Below are 16,762 nucleotides of genomic sequence, written 5' to 3' on the forward strand. Positions count from 1 at the left end.
TCAGACAGCATCTCTAGTCTGTCAGTGTGTGTGTGTGTGTGTGTGTGTGTGTGTGTGTGTGTGTGTGTGTGTGCGCCAGTGTAGTGTATCAATAACGTAACGCAAGAGGAAGTAATACAACATTTTCCTGTACAGATATTTTGCCCCAACACTATAACTGAAACACTTTTTATCCACAGAGAAATTAATTAAATTAAAAATTGTCTTTTGCATATAAAAAGAATTTTCCAGATCAATCCTGTTTTACAGTTTGGATCATCTGAGAAGTAGCAAGGACAGATGGCCCCACGAAAAGATCACAGCCACCACCTATCACCCTTTTCCTCGTCCTCAACACATAAATGAATCACAGAGGTATTTTTAGGGCCATCGGGAGCTGTTTGCACCTGGTAACTTATAGCACAGTGTAAACACATTATGCATGTGTATGTGTTTGTGCATTTGAACATTATACAATGAGCACAAAGTGGAGACATTTCTGATCTGACACTGAACCAAAAAAAGATCAAATATTTTCCCTCTAAAGGATAATGAAAGTGTGTGGTTGTGTGTAGATGTACCTTAGTAGAGTCAAAGGCTCATTCATGGCTGTGTGACTAACTGTCATATTTTTCCAATGTGCTAAAAAAAAAAAAAAAAACTCTGGTCGCCTCTACAGACCTTGTAATAAAAATGGTTTTTGTCAGTGTAGTTCAGCAGCTTCCAGCAGTGAAGTCATTCTTTGTTACAACATCCACACGAACACTAGTGCATAGTAACAGTTCTTCACACAGGCAGGGACAGCAATGTCCAATAAAACACAGGTATGCAGTGCACACATTCCTGGTAGATCATTTTTCAACACTAATTCTGTATTTAAACACTTTGCCTGATGACTATCACAGCATACAAAATATAAAATGATGTCTCAGTGATAATTTTGAATCGGTGTAATCCCTCTGTCATATTATGAAATGCTGTGCAGTGTTTTTGTATCTGATAAGCCTTTGTACTCATGGATGTCGTCAAACTGGTCTCGTCTCAAGCAACACACCCCCACCAACCCAGCCTCCCCCTCCCCTTGGAGGAGCTGTTTTCCATCTGAACACCAGGTATTTGACAAGTGACAACAAACACTACCTCAGGAACCTTTTAAGCCTTTTTTTCACACATGGGACCAGCCACTCTTCTGCCTTCACCTATCACACACGTGTATGGCAGCAGTTTGTGGTATTCACATCCGAACGGTGGAGGAATGGCAGTGCGGTGGAAAGCAGTGACACCGAAGACAGAGTTCTTTCAGTTTTCTCACAGCTTGCACTGTCTAAATGATGAGATTTCAGACTAATTTGGAATTAGATGATTGTTTATTCTCACAGCCTGATGCTGACCATGTGGTCTGCTGTGTGGCCCTGCTTCAACATTTCTGCCCGTCTTGCTGTTTTTAAGTTTAGTGAGAGCACTGGAGGCATTTTGTTCAGTCTCAGCTGGTAAATAAACTACACTTTGAAAACGAATAATATTTCTGCTATTGATTGGTGTGATAATAAAGGGCCTGACATATTGGCATATTGTGCACAATTAGTGTAAATCGTCACTTTCATGCCAGTTGTCCTGTATTGTGTGCACCCTTCACACTCTCATTATGGACAGCTTTCATTTAACACAGTCTTATTTTTGATTGGACTGAGATACGTGGATCTAATTTGTGTTTTGCCTGTCAAACCCAGCATTGTGCACTAACTGACAAATCAATAGCACAAATGAGTTTTTCTCCACGACTCCTCTGAGGCACCGTAGATTTGTTTTGGAGGTCCCTTGTTTAGATCTTGAGAAGGAGTGGTTGAACGAGTTGTTCAATCCAGACGTTGGTCTTATGTTGTTGATATTTTTCTTAACAAGCAGATTTTTAGTGAGATGTTAAACTCAAGTCCTTGTGTCACGGTGTGTGTGCTTGTTTGCGTTGCGTCGGTTGTAGTGACAGTAGAGGTGAATGCATGTTGCCGTTGGGGTCCTGTGGGATGAAACATGCAGGGGGACTTTGCAGATCTTAATCAGCCTCTAAATCTGCCATGCTTGAGGACCACAGCATATTGATCTGGGCTGGGCAGGCACTCTACACACTGATGACCATGATGATGGTCTTTTGTGCTGCCTAAGCTGATTGTTCAGTTGATCTGGGTGAGATTGTTTTGTAGGACGTGATCAAGTGGCTAAATCCAGCATGAGTAATTCACACCTGACCTCAAGCGTGATTTAGCTTTGTAATTATATTACTTGTTGTTATTCAAGTATCAGCGTCCCTGCTGCTGTGTGCGTGTTGCTGTCCTTGAGTGCTCACTATGGATGAAGTCATTTCTTTTCTTTGCTTACATCTGTTGAAAACCAAACCTGATCAAGCCTTTGGTTACAAGGACATTAAAATTACATTTGACTTGTTCATCAGAAACTGCAGAAGTGCATTAAATATGTGAGAGCCTCTCGGGTTCTTAATACTGAAAGATTAGATAAGTGTTTTAAACTTGTATCACTCGTATTCCACTCTGTCATCCACGTCCCGTTCCTCCAATCCAAATATAATCCACTTCCTCTAACTGATATTGTCTCTTCCTTTTTCCAATTCCCTGTTCTTGTTTGGCTACAGTTTGCTAATCCTGGAAACCATCAAGATTCATAAACAAGCCCACATCCTGTGGGATGACAACAACAATCTTGCAGAATAAAAATTTGGAAGTGTCTGGTGCATTTCAGTGATGTATGTTTTTGGTCTGTAATCTTTCATGACCACTTCAGAGTACTCCAGAAATTTAGCATTACACCTCTATAATATTTTCAAACTGTTTAAAAAATTGATCAAAATTGGTGCAGCAGAATGAGAGATATTGTCTCTTTTACACCACACGTTCTTCTCTAACCAGAGTTACAACAGTCAGTGATTTGCTGTTGTACTCACCTGTCTGAATCATTCTGTGAGCCTTGTGCACCACAAAAATCCTCCTCAGTCTGCTCTAGGTTCAACTTCTCTGCTCCTGCTCGATCATCCTCACTGTAGAATATAAGCAGCCCCCTCAGCCTCTCTGTCCCCCCGCGCTGCTCCAAGTTTTCAAACACTCAGCTCTGCAGTCACAGCCGGGATTATCAGAGCCGGGAGAAATGTGGTGCTCACCTCACTGAGGGAACACAACATTGACAGCTGGAGGGTCGACCGTGAGCATTCTAGCATTTTAGCATTTAGCCAGAGCCAGCACGCAGCTGCCGGTCACGCAACACAGCAGGTGTCGCAGCGGCCACAGACACATCAGCAGCTTCTCCTCTGCTGCAGCTGCTGATTTGGCCACTTTCTTCTGTTCAGTGCTCCTCGTGACTTTATTATGTGACTTCTGTTTTTGCATTATGATGAAATTCAGCAAAGTGCAATACTTGAGCAAAAAAAATGCTTAAGTAAGAGGAAAATTACTGATTTAAAAAATACTCAAAGTACACACAAATAACTTTTTTTGCAGTAATGAGACTAAATGTAACTTGAGATTTCCCTTTAATCTACCTTATTGTTGTTTTTATTATTATTCTAATCATAGTGACAGAATAATAACGTCCACTGTACATTATTGATATGAGCTTTTGTTTACATCTCGGTTTGAAAAATGGTGATGAAAGTGTAAATATGGCTGAAGTGAAATCTGAAATGGAAATGGATGAGAAATCACTGTAATTATCCTACAGGGCTGTCTGTGTTCAGTCAGTGAGTCCGTCAATGAGAAAAACCTTCATAAATTTCCCGTTGCTCACTCACTGTCTTCTCTCACTGTCACACCCTGCTGTACAAATCAGAGTGCCGCTGCTCTGAGGACAGGCTTCATGAAATAACCTCCATGTTCTGCAATCACAGGATCACCATGCACATTTGTTGAAATTATTTGGCTCATATGTGACAGTGTGATTACGCCTGATCAGATTCATGTGATGCTAAACCCTGCCAGCCTCACTTACAGAGACAGCAGACTGTATCAGCGACCGAAAGTTAAAAGATTTGGGGGCTGGCAAAAAAAATTTAAAAAATTTAAAAGTTAAGATGACAAATAATAGAAGATTTCTTTTTTTCAGATGTAAAAGTAGAGGACAGATTTAGATAAAGAGAGTGTTCCTACTGAGACTTTAACTCAAAGAAAAACGACATCTGCTACATAATGACTTGATATATCAACTGTCTCCACACACACAGCGTGTCTCTGGTATATCCCACCCCCCACACCATTTTCATTCCAATATACATAATGTTATGTCTGTGACATTCAAAAAGAAATGTCCATATTGCAACTTATTTCACTTTACCACACCGTTATATATATGCAATAATAAATAACAGTCAATACAATGATAAAAAAAAACAAAAAAAAAACAGGAATCTCCTGGAAGGATCCGGTAACCAGACCTTAACCATAGCCGTGTCAGAAAATGGCTTCATTTTAGCAATGGCGATTTGTGCCCACTTTGAAAGACACTGAGAAATGATGTCATCCTGCTGATGTGGGCGTCAGATCATAAAACACTAAATGTGTCACTCTGGAGGACAGTTACAAATCATGTACTTTGTTGCTTCATTTGAAGGACTAGTTGCCCAGAACCTCATGTTGTCTACTTGTGATTGATGGGTAGTTTTATGACTTACGATGACAATCTGTGAACCTTAGGTATAAAAACAAGTCTATTACCATGTTAATATTGCTGCTGAGGCTACATTCAAGTAGCAGTCACATTACTATGTTTTAGTTTTTACACGCTTTACAGTTTTCAAGCGCCTAAAACGGAGACCTTTGGAAACGATGACACAGACACACGCACCTGCCTCCTGATTGGGTCTCATCAGTTATGACTACCAGTGCTGAAAGCAACATGGATAACGAATCACAAGCATTGCTGACCTTGTTGTCTTTGCCAGCAGCTGTTGTGCAGTTAAATTTTGCATTTTAACGCTGCAACTGCCTTTGTTATTCTTCGTTCGTAGTATTTTCTGCAACCGTAGAATACACATGTCTGTCAGTGTATGTGAATGGTGAAGAGTCAGAGGATCACAGTCATTAGGATTCGTCCTCTGGGGATCATAAATGTCTGTACAAAACCCTCCAGTAGCCATGGAGACATTTCAATCTCCACTAAAGAGGTGAACCAACAGACCAACATCACCATCATTAGAGTCATGCTGCTACCATGGCTCCAAGGTAAAAGTAATCAGTTGTACTTGCTGAACATTATTTTCCTGGTTCCTGCTATGTTTTATGTCATCAAAGGTTTTTATTCTACATTTTACGATCAAATGATTTAGATTTTTTTGTTTTGTTTTTGTTTGTTTTTTGTTGCGTCTTTGAGTACCATGACAAGCGCCCTATAAATCAAATGTAAAATTATTATTATTATTATTGTTTTCCAAATTCCATGTGACTGTGCTTAAAGCAGCCGAGCATTTATTGTTACCTCACACTTCATTTGTCACTGTCACTGTTCAGTTATATCTTGACAGGATGGATGGGAGGTTTGCGGCATAGTGGACTGACATCAGGACAGACTTCAGCTGTCCCGTGGAGAGCCGGGATAATGGTTGTCCCAACAACAGGAGTCATGACGACAGACGAGCGGCATGACTAAAACATTAGTTGGAAGTTGGTGAAAGACGTAGAGGGGTAAGTGATATCCCAGAGGGTAAATGTTCACCTGTCTAATTATAAATACTGTCTCCCAAAGCACTACTGTCCCTTACATAACAACACGCACACACACGTGTACTACCAAAAATTCATGGGTGTACATAACCAGACAAAACCTCAGTCAGTAAAGCTCAGAAGGACATCATCTGCCAGTGTGATCTACCTACAAGCCTGGACATATCCACGGCAATATTGTTCATACCTTCAATCTTGGGCTTGTGCTTGTATCTAAGAGATAGAGTTAGTTAGAGTTCATTCATCATACAATATTTGCTGTCTCTTTATTTATGGCAACTAAAGAGTCAATAGTGAAATGAGTTTGTTGGTCGGGTTTCATCTGCATCTGGAAACAGCAGCGACCATAGATCTGTGTTGATGGTGTCAAAAATGTCATTTGTCTCATCCAAATGTCAGATAAAGAGCACAGACAAATCCCCCCCCCCCACACACACACACACTCTTTCTCTCTCATTCTCTCTCTTTCCCTCCTCTTTCTCTGCCTTTACTTCTGGCTATGTACAATAGATCATATTATATATTAGCCTGTTATGTATAATAGATCACTTTAGCTCCCAGCATGTCTTTGGTCCATTTATTGCACTTAGTAAAAACCTACACTGCGATACTCCAGCCCTATGGGAAACACTGCCTTTACTCTGGCTTTTTACACACACACACACAGACACACACACACACACACACGTTCAGGGCAAGAAACCACGTTCTCCTCTGTTCTCCCCTAGTTTTTTCAGTCATTTTTACTAGTTAGCCATAAAATACATCAAATACTTTACACTATGTTACATTCACTGATACACACAGGGTTATTATAAATAGCAAAATAATGCCAAAACTATAACGATTTGTTGAATAAATTTTATCTGGTTCATATTTGGAAAATTGTGCAGATTAAGGTATGAAACTCATAGTAAAGAAAAGTAAAGCTGGAATTATGCTTCTGTGGAGATTCGCATAAATGTCTTTGTGAACCTACACAGTCAGGGGTGTTATGGGTGACTGTAGGTCCCAGGGCCTGCACACCTCCCAAATCTTACATAGTGTGGGCGGATAAGATGACTGATTTTGACCACAGCCACACAAGAGGCTTAAATGCTTATGTTAAGGAGGTTTAATGTTATCCATTTAAAAAGAGAAAAAAGAAAAAAAAGGAAGTTGGGGGTGGGGGAGTGGGGGTTTCATCCTCTAGAGAACATGAATATCTCTACAAAACATCATATTTCAGTCTAGACCAAAGTTTTGACTGACATACTGACATTGCCATCCCCAGAGCCACAATGTGGCTTTTTTAATAAAACATTACTACATAGTTGGAACCAATGAAAGTATTTTAAAAGAAACTTCAAATGATGTTTAGCTTAAATAATTTAAAAATATCTGGTTACCTAACAAACTTTACTACCAGTGTCAAATTAAATCTGAGGGCTAGATTTCCTGTCCAGCACTCTTTTCTATCTATTCTTCCTCTCCTTTCCTTCTGTTTTATCATTGTGCTCTCTCTTCACATATTTTTATTCTTAATGAAGCTCATCAGACATCATTTGTCCTCAAGCGAAGACAGAATACTTATTTGTGCAAACAAATACAAAAGGTGCATTTTTTTGCCACTGTGAAACTTCCAAGCGTTGGGTCAGGGGAGGGCGTGTAGAGAACGGGAAGAATGGAGCAGATTACACCCACACTTATGCGCTGACACACACACATACACTCACACACACACACACACACACACATATATACAATGCGCTAAGTGGGACAGGCAAAGGCAGAAGAGGTTCAATTTTACGCTTCAAGAAAGAAAGTGAGAAAATATAGGGAGATTAGGACCAGGGTAATTTGAGCGCAAGCGCTGCAGGAGTGGGAGAACGTATGGGAAAGAAATGTAGTGGGGGATACAGAGATGGTTCATGCAGAGTACGATGAGATAATGAAATAAAGGGAGGGGGTGGAAGAAAGACAAACAGCAGAACAACGAAGGGAGTGTGTTGAACCCGCTCTCTTATCGGAGAAGGTGTAAAAGACCAGGAGCACTGAAAGTCAGAGGGGGAAAGAGGGAGCGGTGGAGTGAGGGATGACGCAGGTACGTAATGAATGTGATGGACCGGGTTCATGGTTTTCAATTACAGTCAGTCAGAGAAACTCACAGAACAGCATGAAGATGAAATTCACCCAGATACTCGTCACTGGACGCAGCCACACTAGCACTGCAAGCACATACATAAACATCACAGTATGGATGCATAGAAGCTAATAGCTGAGACCACATTTCAAATGACTGTCTAAGAAATATTAATGGCTGCGAGTTAGCAAGCTGTTTGCCATACATTTAATGAGAGCGTCTGCACCACAGAGTTCAGATAACAGGCAGGAAATAGTTGCACTGCTTGCTACACTCTGCTGCGTCTTGATTTCACACTGCATGCTAATTTTACCAGCACAGACATCCATAATGGATAATTCCACCAGCTCACCATATACTCTATGTACAGTGCCGGCTTTCAGTGCCAACGTAGAAGTACTGCGCCCTTTTTGGAGGTGGTGGACAGACATGTAGCACATACAATTTTCATGCTGGAGCCTGGAGTTCTTGTTATTTCTTTATTGATTGGTTGCCACTCATCTTAAGTAATATGAGCAGTCAGAGAACAGACCAGTGACAAGGTCAGTGCATGTTGGTTAACACACTGACCGACAAGCGGGGTGACTGCAGAAGTACAGTGAAGCTCACTGGGACTCAGGTAATGCCTGCATCCTTTCTTTATCATTGGTCTGTTATTAGCTGGATCTGTGGTAACAAATTCTCTCAGACACAGTTGTGAAACAAGTGAAAACAAGGCCAGGAGTTCTGACTATAGTTTCAGACAAAAATTGTATAAATGTGGGTAACACCAGCTCTCTTGCACAACCTCTCATCAAAACAAGACTCAGTTTTGTTACCTGGAGCATGCACAGTCAGCACACTTGCTATGAATACAGTCCGCACAGGCTCAAATTTTGCATAACAGTCCCTTGAGGAGGGCAGATGACAACATTTACGTCACACAGACCAAAGTGGAGCCTCATGGACCAAAGTGGGCCCTCAGTATGAATAAGCCTTCACCCTAACCAGACAATCTTTCCCTAAACTTTCACATAACACAGACAAATTGTAAAAGTGAGAGAAGGCATTGAAGTTAATGTGGTGGTTAAGCGGAATCATCCAAGTTCTTGGGTTGAATTTTAACTGGATGTTGAGTTTCTAGTGATTTTACACCAGATGGTTTTTAATGCACTGTTGATGGATGCTATTGTCTCATAATGTAATTCAGGCTGGCAAACTGCAACAAGCTTCAGCAAGATTTCACAAAACTAGAAGTATTGAATCTTTTTTGCTTTGTCCAAATTGTGTGCATTATGTACAATATATTGATGGTCATAGAATACTGTTGCTTCATTGTGTTTTGTTTTTTTTTGTTTTTTTATCATTGCTTACAGTATAATGTAAGTATGTAGTGTTGCATTAGAATATGGTCTTTTTCCCTCTTCATCTTTCACTCTCAGACTGATTTATGAACATACATTATTATGCAAACATGGTTGTAATCCTTTTACCAGAGGTTTGTGATCCCTCGTGATCTGTTACATGCCAGTTAAAACTGCCTAACCCTTAACCATACTGTGTTCGTAGTGAAAGTTCAGCAATGTAAAACATCTGTAAGGCGAACAGCCTCATGTTCAGCTGCCTGGTGGTCATTTCCTGGATTAATTAGCCATAGGGCTGTCTTACATTGATGACATCAGCATCAAACAGGGGAGATTAATTAATGAGATTTATCGCTGACAGATAAAATGTCTCTGTTTAACCAGGCAGGGGCAATCTGCTGCTAATGTGCACCAAGAGTGTGTGTGTGTTTGTGTGTGTGTGTGTGTGTGTGTGTGTGTGTTCATGTGAACACCGCATGCGTCAGAAACCAGTCTGGGTCAATGTTAATTAAATAAACAATTGTGTTTATAGAGCAGACCTTCTCCCAACACACATGCATAAAACACACACACACAGACACGCACAGACATGGTCCACCCTTCAACGTGCTGGGCTTACACACTATTTTGACAACACTCATAACAAAGAGCTGAACCCTTTGGCTTGTTAAGATCAATGAATGTTAATGGAGAAATGGTAGAATTCACCAAACAACCACACGAAGGACAGCAAATAGTGTAAAATGGCGTAAGCAATTTTATTCAAACACCCAGATTTGCAGTTAAAGATTCGGGGACCCGTCCGAGCACTGTAACAAAATCAGGCTACTGAATGTATGAGTGCATGGTCACTGTGGGTGCATGTGAGAGCATGCGTGCGTGTTCGCGATGTGATGGAGTGTGCAGGGGAGAGTGACTAATGTGAGGCTCCTTGCGTAATCACTCACCCTGTACCTCACCTCACCCTAATGAATAAATAACAGAGAGATCAAATAGAGGAGTCTACAAAAGAAAATATACATGAAATATGCAAGGCTGGCTTTTACATAAACCTCCTGAGTGCCTGAACAACGCTCTGAAACTTTGAAGGTCCCACAAGAGATACAGTCCACCATATGAGCGTTGTACTATGTTGCCTCTGTTTTGATGAAGTGGAGTGATTCCACACAGAAAATACATGTTGCATAGTAGAAAAGGAACGTTTGACAGATTGTCCTGGTGTTTGCTTCTGGTGTGAAATTACTGCCTCCGACTATGTGGTTTCATTACACATTTAGTCCACTAGATTCAATTAATTCCCGCGGAGGAATTCTCACACCATTTTTGGTTTGCGTGTAGAAGTTTTTTTTTCCATGTAGTAATCTGTTCTCTTCAGTGTTGTCTGGTGCCACGGTGAGAGGTGTGTGAGCCTGTTCTGGTGGTGAAGGTAGGGCTGACAGTCGCATGCATGCACGAGTACATCAGAGATGTTGGAGATAGCTGCTGTTGCCCGGGACAAAGCCCTATTGTCCTGGGCTTCCATTTATTAATTATATACTACAACATACCAAGCCTTTATTTGCCTTGTGTGACGCTGTGCATAAATAGACAGTGAGAGTGATAACTAGGTGTTGAGCTCTGACTGTGTGTGTGTGTGTGTGTGTGTTGAGATCAGCCTTCCTCTGTAGCTCCTGATGTAAAACATGAATGAGAATCAGCAGCCAAACGCGGTTCCTGTGGATCATCTGCTAGAATTTACAGCTGAGAGACTGGAGCTCATCCAGGCGTAAGGGAACTGAAACGCCCTCTGGCCTCTGATGGTGATACTCTTCATTTGTTTGTTGATTTATTTCAATGAGAAGTTGTGTCTAGAGGTGACACAGTTAAGGTTTTAATTAAACTTTCCAGTTCAACAACAACAGCTTTGTTATAAACTATTTACTGGCTGACAGTAGATTGAATACATTTATTAAACTGTTCTCTCCTTGTCTGTGTCACCATTATGTCCTGAGCTTGTAATAAACTTGGCAGTTTGTGGTCTGTATTCAAACCACAAACATTTTCTACATATTACAGACAGTTTTATCAGAATTGTGTTGCTAGGAAAGAGTTTGGCTCCCGGTTTGTTTCCTGTCATCTGCTGATGTTGGCAAATTTAGCATGAGGGGATTTTCTGGATTTAAATGTACCCACTGGTGTTCTTGAGTAAACAAAGTTAAGTTTACATTCAATTTCTCACCAAACCACATTAGCTGTGTCCAAAATCATATATTTATTATATTGTGGGCTGCATTTGTTTTATTTGAGTGTCTGAATTCTGGGTAAATGTAAATGTATCCACTATAGTGCTCTCAAAAATTCCTGGGGTGGGTTGAAGGGTTGTGGGGTGGGCCAGGAACAGCTGTATATACTGTTGTATTTAAAGGTCCCATATTGTATAAAGTGACATTTTCATGACTTTTTTGATTATAAAGCAGGTCTAGGTTCTATATTAATACTGTGAAACTCCACAGAGAAATGCACACAGCCCATATTCAGAAACTGTCTAAAAATGAGCCATCAGGATTTCCGTAACTTTGTGATGTCACAACAAAGCAGCCAGGCCACAGGCCTCCCCGGACACACCATCCAGTTTTGAAAGATGTGGTTTAGCTGAGTGTTTACTCGAAATCTGCTATATTTTTATTTGATCACTCAGGAACAATCAGAAGAGAGGCTACTCTCTACTGATTGGCTCGTTGATCTGTTGCTAGAGCTCCAGAGAGAAGCCTGAGAGAGGAGATGTGGAAATACATTGAAATGGTTTTTGTTACTTAAAACCACAAACATATCTTCTTATGGAAATCAAAATTTCAAATAAAACAGTACAAGTGTAAAGTATGGGACCTTTAACCTCTGTCAAATTCACTCTAGCGCCATCCATTAAGCTAACATTTGTGGTTTTGGTATAATGTCTCGACAGCTTTTGAAGGGACTACAATGAAATTTGCTACACACATTCATGCCCCTCTCAGGATGTTTTTTAATAACTTTGGTAGTCCCTTGACTTTTCCTCTGCCAAAACCATCAGTTCAAAACATTAATCAAATACTTGAGTTTATGGGCCAAATAATTGGTCTTATAAACTAATCACGTCCGAACCAGCCTCAGTTATACTTTGTGTTTAGTGCTTAATATGTTAGCTATCAAGTCAAAGTATGACGGCAAAATGGATACCTGCTAAACATCAGCATGTTGGCACTTTCATTATAAGCATGTCAGCATAGTGCCATTAGCATTCAGCGTAAAGCACCTAAGTGCAGACTCACAGAGCTGCTGACTGTGGACTCCTGGTCTCATTTAAATTTATCAAGTCTGACTCTCAGTCACATCTGTGGAATTGACCTAAAACCTCCGCTGCTGATGTAAATTGAAGTTGGGATTTTCCCTGCAAGTCGAAACACTTCCAAATCAGTATAACACACACAGGATGCATTGACGAGCATCAAATCTTTTGACAGGCGTCACTAATGCCCACACAATGTTCCTATCATGCACACAGAACGAGTAGCTGGGATGAGCTGTTGCAGAGAGTGAGTCTGAAAACACACCTTCTCTGACATGAGTTGACACGCAATGACACAGGGCAGGACAGTGACATATCCTGACAAGTTACTGCGTGTCAGTCGCCACTGTATGCTCTTCCTGAAAATTTTGGTTTGAAACTGTGATACAGTCACCATAATAAAGACGGGACAGAGCAGGACTTGATATGCACATGTAGGTAGACATCGCTGTAACCATTATGAACTGGAATGTAAATCTGCTATGATATAATGTTCATATTCAACCCTGAAAATGTTTCTCATTGAATTAATGGACACAAAGTCACAGGTCAAAGCACTTTCAATGGCTCCCACACAGTCTCCATCCACAGTCCTGCTGAATGACTGAAGGACTTGTCCAGTCTTTTTTCACAACAACCGTCTGTCTTTGTCTCTTTATTGATTGAAAAAAAGTTTAGCCAGTGAAACCTTGGGCTTTTGACAACCGCGATCGTGTCAGGAGGAAGAAATGAATGGAAAAAAGGCATTAGCTTACTTTGTCTGCTTTCATGTTTGAAGACCAACATCTGTGAATCAATATCTCCCCTTTGTAAATGTTCCCTGTATGTGTGCTGGGCCATACTGACCAGGCAAATCTAATCTCTGGCCATCATACCATTACAAAAGAGTGGTCTGATGTCTGGGGAAACCACTGAGCCCTCAGGCAAGACAACTTAGGATATTACTTCTTGGAGAGTGAAAGAAAATGCAGAAGGGGCGAAAGGACACGGAGGAGAGAAATGGCTCCGTTTTCAAGAAAGCGGGAGCCAACACACGCACAAACTTGGGGAAATTTCTGTGTCCGGAGAAACAAGTGCAAACCAGGTGAACTGGAGCAATAATCTGGAAATCAGAATGATTGGAGTGGGCACATTTTCCCTGTGACAGGTTCCAGTAATGGCCAATCACATCAGCTCCTCTCATCCACTTTTAAAGCAGAAGACAATTTTCCAACAGGTCAACATCGCTGAGGAGAAACCTGTCAGTGACAGAGTGTGCAGAGCTTCCAGGTGAAAATAACAATATGAACAGCCTGAATTTACAGAAAGGCATGCAGGACACTGTTAAACCTTTTTTTTGTTTGTTTCTTGAGCTCACTGCTGATCACTGATGCCCACTATCAGCCTCTTACAGGGATGTAACAGTGATTTATGGCTGCTGTGGCCACTACAGGCTACTGTAAACTAACTGTTAACGAAGGCAGCTGCACTCTCGGCCCCTAAAGGCACATTATAAAGGCTCTTTGTGCAGCTGCATTATACTATAATAACTCTCCCCCCTCTTGCAAGCAGCAAAATAAGCGGCAGGAATTGCCTTGTTTATTTGTCCCATCTTCCAATGAAAACAACGCATTTTATGTCATGATCAGGCAAGAATCATTCAGCAATCACATCACAATAGCCTCTCATGCACCATTAACGTAAAAGATGACACAGTAGTTTCGGGTAATAGTTATTCTGATGTCTGCAGTTTGCCCCCTTGCACCAAAGCAAAACCACCACCACTATTCCTCTGCACATCCACACGCAGGGGTATCACCATGGCGTGAATGAATGCGCACAGATAGGTCAACTGATAAAGCTCACTTGATAACTTGGTTTGTTGCAGACTGCGATGTTACACAAGGTCATTGTTGAGGGAGGAAGATGGAGCCCACATCTACCTCAGTTCTCCAGTTCCCTCATCACGTAGCCCAGAACATCCAGCTTTGAGAGAGCCGCACACACACACACACACACACACTTAGTCCACAATACATGAAAAGCGTGGGAAGCGGCAGCAGATGACATTCAAGCTTCAACATGTCATATCAAAATGTGATAATGTGATTTATCTCGCTTTAGTTGGAAACATCCAAAAGTTGAGGCTGCGCTCTCCTCCAGAATAAAACAGTGTTTAGACCATGGCCAGAGGAAACAGAGGAAACAGAGTCAGCTCCTCGTATATGCAGGCCATTGAGAGGCTTAGAGAGGACACATGAAACAGAGCAAACATCAAGAAAATGACTTTTTACCTAAGCGTCCAGACCTCCTCTTGCGCCCCTGGCACCCCCACACCGCCCGCTGCTCATCTCCCGACCCGGGCCATCACCGCAGGTAGAGTCCAGAGAGCGCAGCCGGCAGGCATAACCGTGTCCAGGAGAGAGAAAGTAAAATAGAAGGAAAGAAAGAAAGAAAGAAAGAAAGAAAGAAAGAAAGAAAGAAAGAAAGAAAGAAAGAAAGAAAAGAAGGAAGAAAGAAAGAAAGAAGAACTTCTTAAATTGGCCTTTGTCGACTCAGGCTACAGTCCAGGTTCGCCTTTGCCTTTTGTTTTTTGCTCTGCAGATGTGTATAAGTGACTTTTCTCGGTGAAACCTCTCCCGTTGACCTCCGAGCGGACTGAAGTGTGTCGGACTGACGGAGGCTGGATGCTCCGCTGTTGATGCTCTGCGCTTCGGAGTTCTGTCAACGCTGCTGCACTGAGAGACTGGCTTCCGGTGTAACATTTCAAAATACAGCTCAGCATGGTGAACGCGTTGCAACGTGTGTGAAAGGCTGAATTTCTTTCCCGACCAAATCCAGAGATGAAGTGTGTGTGTGTGTGTGTGTGTGTGTGTGTGTGTGTGTGTGTGTGTAAAGAAGATGATGAAGAAGAAGAAAGTCTTTATTGTCCCTGGGTGGCAATTTGGTTTGCAGCAGCAATCATCACAACCAATATACATCATAAATAAGTAATACAATGTGTGTGTGTGTGTGTGTGTGTGTATCATTTAATATCTCAGTTTAGACCTAATAGGCCCATCTTGCCATATAAAAATAACAATGTTAAATGAAGCTTTCATTAGGTTATTTCCTGTGCACTGACAATAACAAAAAATAGATTAAATGTGTTCTGTTTTTTTTTTTTGTTGCTGTTGTTGTTGTTGCCATGTTAAGATAATTCACTTCATTTTGAATGTAGCCAAATGTTGCAAATGTCAATAATTATAATACAATAATAATAGTATGAAAATACAGCAGAGGAAAAATTAGTAATGGATCAAAGAAAAGAAGAGTAAATCTTCATTAGAATAAGCCATTATTGTCAAGTTCTACAGTAATACACATAAATAGATCTGGGGCCATGTACACACCATGTGTCTGGAACATACATTATAAAAGCTACAGTCTATGTGTTTACTTAAAGCTGCAGCTTGAACTGTATAGATTTGAAGAGCTCGTGTGAAGGTTGGAAAAAAACAAGAACAATATGTATGACAATCCTATTCAATAAGCAAAACCCAGATTAAATGGATGTTGAACAGTTTAGTGCAGAGCACAAGCACACATGTAAAAACCAGAAACACCAGCCCACAGTTGGCAGAGCCGGTGCTCTCTCAGGTCTCTCTAAAGGTGTCAGGTTTTTCTCTGTTTCTGCAAATGTCACTGACTCAGATGTTATGTTATGTTATATCACTTTCTCTAACTTTGCGTTTCTTCAACAAAAAATATATAAGATTATTCTTAGCGCATAGATAGCCTCAGAAAAACAACATACGATTGTCTGTCATGACTTAATCAGTCTTTTCTACTATTGCGCTATTTCATGCCTTTATTTTGAAATATCACTTTTTTAAACATCCGATGCGAATTACCCTAAATGAGGTAACCTTCACTCAAGTCGGTTCCCAGTCGGTGGTCCTAACTGAATGTGCATCAGTCATTGGATATTTTAAGGGAAAAGTTGAGAGATGGGGGGAACAGTCCAAAACAAGTTATCCTGCCATACTTAAAAGTAACTGTGAAATTGATTTTGTGTTTTTATTTTCAGATAAGCCAACAGTGTGTAGAACTATGTGAACAAGAAAAAAATAAAAGCAAACTGGACATTTGCATTTGAATGTGAATTTTGCTATAACTTCAACTCACTGACTGGCAGTGATCAGTTTCCTGAACATGGCCGTGGAGATTGTGCTTGTCTAGACCAGGTGTAATAAATCAACTTCTAGTGTCAGGGCCCTGCTTATACAGATTGCTCTGCCACACTTAACAAAGCCCTAAATCATTAACTCAGTTACCT

At 40.9% G+C, this 16,762-nt stretch overlaps 1 protein-coding gene across 4 annotated transcripts in view; it reads right to left on the bottom strand.

Annotated features, from left to right (window-relative positions):
* The window catches only part of gcgrb (glucagon receptor b), a 50,936-nt gene extending 35,673 nt beyond the window's left edge, over positions 1-15,263 (bottom strand). For 2 of the 4 annotated variants that reach the window (XM_071505067.1, XM_071505065.1), the window contains exon 1: positions 14,739-15,262. The gene's annotated coding sequence lies outside the window, so the exon portion shown is untranslated. Of the gene's footprint in view, positions 1-2,932; positions 3,355-14,738 lie in introns of those variants that run through there. The other 2 variants (XM_071505068.1, XM_071505066.1) reach the window with 2 other exon arrangements.
* Between the last annotated feature and the right edge of the window lie 1,499 nt (positions 15,264-16,762).

This window comes from Trachinotus anak, unplaced genomic scaffold (assembly GCF_046630095.1).
Source record: "Trachinotus anak isolate AG129_WGS33_773 ecotype Australia unplaced genomic scaffold, CSIRO_AGI_Tana_v1 ptg000019l, whole genome shotgun sequence".
NCBI lineage: Eukaryota > Metazoa > Chordata > Actinopteri > Carangiformes > Carangidae > Trachinotus > Trachinotus anak.